This window comes from Eriocheir sinensis, unplaced genomic scaffold (assembly GCF_024679095.1).
Source record: "Eriocheir sinensis breed Jianghai 21 unplaced genomic scaffold, ASM2467909v1 Scaffold254, whole genome shotgun sequence".
Classification (NCBI taxonomy): Eukaryota; Metazoa; Arthropoda; class Malacostraca; order Decapoda; family Varunidae; genus Eriocheir; species Eriocheir sinensis.
In genome coordinates this window covers 441507-446113 of record NW_026111559.1, presented here as the reverse complement: position 1 = coordinate 446113, position 4607 = coordinate 441507, and the positions used below count along the sequence as shown (strand labels likewise).

Here is a 4607-nt window from a genome sequence, read left to right as displayed (position 1 = left end):
GATGGAAATAACATTTGTAATGTCTCGCCTTTATTTTCAAACACCCAAACTCAATTGACTGAGCCGTGCACACATGTACCAATATATATATATATATATATATATATATATATATATATATATATATATATATATATATATATATATATATATATATATATATATATATATATATATATATATATATATATATATATATATATATATATATATATTTATCTAGGTGGTGGCCTTCCGCCTACACCCCTCGGGGAGCTAGAGGTCATCATCGCTGATGTGCTGGGAGAGGGGAACGTATCAGTCAATTCTATTGACAGGACAGTGGTGGACCCTTTTCCACTTGACACTGAAGATGTTCCCGAAAATGGGTGGGTAAATAAAACTTTAGTCATGTATAAATATTTACAGAGCCCTTACATGCCTAAGTGCTGCCCCAGCAAAGTTCTCAGTGACGCCCCCCCCTCCCCTCAATCACCACTTCCCACCTCCACCACGTACCTTTACTGCCTATGACCCTAATTCGGGCAATGTGATTATTGGATACCGGTATACATAATAAAAGATACTTTTGCTGTCTGTGCCGTATAATTAAGTGAAATTTTAAAAATTATTTTTTCATAAATAATAGGAAAAAGCATTCATCAGACTGCAGTGTGGTTGTTATTGTTACTTTCTGAAAAATATTGATTTTAAAATAATTTTGTCAGCCTTGTGGGCGGCAGGTTCAGGCTAGAATTGCCACCCCTGGCTTCCGCACCCCCATGTGAGGGCTCTGAATATTTACTAAACGTTATTTGTACAATCATTAGTAAAATTTGTTATTTCCGTTCCTTGATGATCGTCGTATTTGTCTACTTTAGCTTGTTTGTATGATACACTGATTTGTTATATTTTAGGAATTCTGTACCAACTTTTTATTAAGGTTACAAGCAGACAATATGGATTAACCTAAAATGTCTTATAGGTGTCATTTATTTGTACTAAATGTATTGCTTTATGAAGTGTGTCTCATATGTCTGACATTACTTCGTCATTACAAAAATAAGAATAAATATTCTTAAATCCAAATGTACAAAAATATTACTCTAACATGTACATGACATTTCCAAATGATTTATCAGTTGTGTTAGTTCATTTTACTGAGAAATGCCTGTCAGGTAGATTGTAGATTTAAAGTTCTCCAAAATAGGTCTTGCTGTTACTGTTGAAAATAATTTGCTTTCCTTTTAGAAAACTGCAGTACACAAGGAGGAGGTATTGCTTTCCATCTCCTAAAGTCCACAGTTTTCTGCTTAAAGTATTATTATAGAATACTATTACATATTATTATTATTTACCCAATACTATCATGCTGCTGTATGCAGTCCATATTAGGGCAATCATGGAATCAAACAGTGAGGAACAATGTGTACAGAAATTTATTCAATTGCTATCGAGAGCTGACTTGATAATGTGTTGAGACATCCTTCCTAGTAATAATAAAAATAAAACGGTCTATTAAGTGATTGCAGCTGTAAAGCTGAAAATATACACATTTAAAATACAAATTTTGAAATATATTTGAAAAAAATGGGAAATTACAATATGAAAGGGGTATAGGTCAAAAAAGGGTCAGGTCGCCGCTGATGGCAGGGGTGCAGGTAGAGGCGGCTGAACAGAGTTCTCCCAGCAGCATGATGGTCGGGCTGGTGTACCTCGGGGCACCTGGGACGTCGGCTGGATAGTAAGGCCGTGTCGATGTCACACTGACCATTTCTAAACTTCAGTGTCTTCACGGGACCACAAACACAGCACTCACTGTCTGTCACCATGATTAAGCTTGATGTCACAATAGTTTCTTACGATGTTGGGTTTTTGATGAAAAGGAGAGGGGATGGAGGGCAGGGAGAGGCCAACAGGCTGGACCCGGGCTACTCCATTCGGAGCCGTGACCCACGTCTGACCTCGGTCAGGTCTGCTTACTCATGAACCATGCTAGTTGTCCTTAACGACGTAGGCATTACGTACTGAACAGCAGAACACCAAAGAAATGACCTCTGGAACACACACTCCTTTCCTGCAAAGGCTTTTCAACCTAAACTGTATTGTTTCCATAAATGGGGATGTAAGTCAAATAACACAAGAAAATTATGAGTGCAGGTACTGATGGATGTATTTTTGCCAGGAGTCTTCAGGTGGATGTCACACCACCTGTCCCTCCCCAACCCAGCACAGACACACCTCAAACCACCACCACACCACCACCAGTAGTTCCTGCCGCTGCAGCTTCCTCCAGTACACCAGTTGGGACCTGCACCATGTTGGTGGATGAGGAGGAGCTGCAGTTCATCCGCCTGAAGAGGGAACTTGAACTGCAGGCTGCAGAGCTACAAGTAGAAATTAAACAGGCAGAATTAAAAAAACTTAAACAAGAAACTGAAAATTTAAAAGTACATAAAACCCTACTCGAACTTCAAGTAAAAAAACTAATGTAACACACAAATACACTCCACCATGCCGCTACTACCCCACACACTCCACCCTGTCTCTCCTCTCTTTTGCAAAATCCATCCTGTTTCTACTCACACACTCCACCCAGCCTCTTCTCTCCTTCACATACTCCACCATGCCTCTACTCTCCTTCACACACTCCACTCTGCCTCTTCTCTCCTTCACACACTCCACCCTGCCTCTACTCTCCTTCACACACTCCACCCTGGCTCTACTTTCCTTCACACACTCCACCCTGCCTCTACTTTCCTTCACACACTCCACCCTCCCTCTACTTTCCTTCACACACTCCACCCTGCCTCTACTCTCCTTCACACACCTCACCCTGCCTCTTCTCTCAAACACACTCCACCCTTTCTACCCTGCCGGTACTCTCTTCTACATTAGCTTTCCTGTAATATATTTTTCCTAGGATCTCCATTATGTAGTTTTCCTGCATAGTTATTTATTATAAAGGAATTTATTTATTTATTTATTGTTAAAAAGGAAATCATTTATTGCTTAATATTAGAAAAAAAGTAAAGGCAATCATGAGTATATTGGCTGTTTTAAACCATACATACTGGTGAAAATTTCTTACCAAATACTGTAATAAATTTATTTGAATACTGAGTATAGCTTCTGCATTTATTAGTGATACGAATGTGGATTTGTAATATATATATATATATATATATATATATATATATATATATATATATATATATATATATATATATATATATATATATATATATATATATATATATATATATATATATATATATATATATATATATATATATATATATATATATATATATATATATATATATATATATATATATATATATATATATATATATATATATATACAATTGTATTACAAACACACATACTTGGAAGTAGGTGTGGAATTAACCTGTTGATGGGTCGGGAAGCATCACACAGCTGCACGAGGCTGAGGTTGAGGTCTGTCACTGCAACAAAAATTGAAACATTGCAATAGTAAGATTCTTTAAATGAAAATTTAAAATTAAATACTGAACAGCATGGAAAGATACAGGCTGATACACAAAACATTTAATTTTGATATTTGTAACTTACATGAAGTGAAGGTTGACAAACTCATCCCTGTAGAGCAGACCTTCCCGAACTCGTCCAGGTACAGGTGGTAGTGGGACAGGTGGGTCCTCATGGAAAACTGCACCATCACCCTCGTCCTCTCCTTCCTCGGGTACAGGGAGGCGTCTGTCTTTGCAGATGTTGTGCAAAATAGCACACACCTACAGACAGAGTTAATATTAACAAGTAATAAAAATTATTGTTGTGTAGTGGACGATACAGTATTGAGATGTGATCATCACTTGATTGTCTACATACCTGTATTATTCTACACACATATGCAGGAGGGCTGACTCTGATTTCACCATGGAGCACATGAAATCTCCGCTTCCACTGGCCAATCCCCCTCTCCACTGTGCTCCTTGTCCTTTTGTGTGCTCTGAAATTTTTAGTTAATGACAATGTAGTGATACTGTAAAAATTGCTTTTGCAACTGAACTTAAAAACAACTTTCGGATAATCTTAAGAATAGCGGCTCCTAGCGGGTGCGCATAAAGGGCACGGTATGGTGGTAATTACAACATTACTAGCACATACGACGGGATTTTGACAAGTGGTCAGCCGTGTTTGTCACAAGGGGTGTATTTCTCCACGCGGGCCTCACGATTTTTTCCAAGTCGATGGGCGATGAGACTGGCTTGCAGGAGGCTGGTGGAATCCATGTTTGTTTGTGTGCGTGCAGGTACTGTGACGTACTGTCACGTACAAATTCTGCAGCTTTTCACACTTGTAGGGTTAGGAGGGGGAGGACAAGGGAAGAACGAATTATACACGAAGAAATGTATATGTAATTTATTACGCGTCTTTCTGCCTTCAGACAAGGCATGACACTCTTGCCCAAATTTATTACATTGAAAATGAAGTTGAAATCTAAGCCATAACATAATCTGCTTGGGTTCTCATTGAAGAGCATTGCCCCAGATTTAGGGATTTTTTCACGTTTAGGGATATTCGGGTTTCCTCACCTGCAGCTTGGATACCTTAAATTCCTCACCTCCGTCACTTCTGTCTGT

At 38.3% G+C, this 4607-nt stretch overlaps 1 long non-coding RNA gene across 1 annotated transcript; it reads right to left on the bottom strand.

Moving 5' to 3' along the window:
• Positions 1–1935: 1935 nt before the first annotated feature.
• Positions 1936–4240, bottom strand: LOC126991267 (uncharacterized). The gene is made up of 4 exons (XR_007745354.1): positions 3853–4240; positions 3577–3755; positions 3369–3449; positions 1936–2366 (listed from the first exon to the last, which is right to left on the bottom strand). It is a non-coding gene; the product is annotated as an uncharacterized LOC126991267 (long non-coding RNA).
• Between the last annotated feature and the right edge of the window lie 367 nt (positions 4241–4607).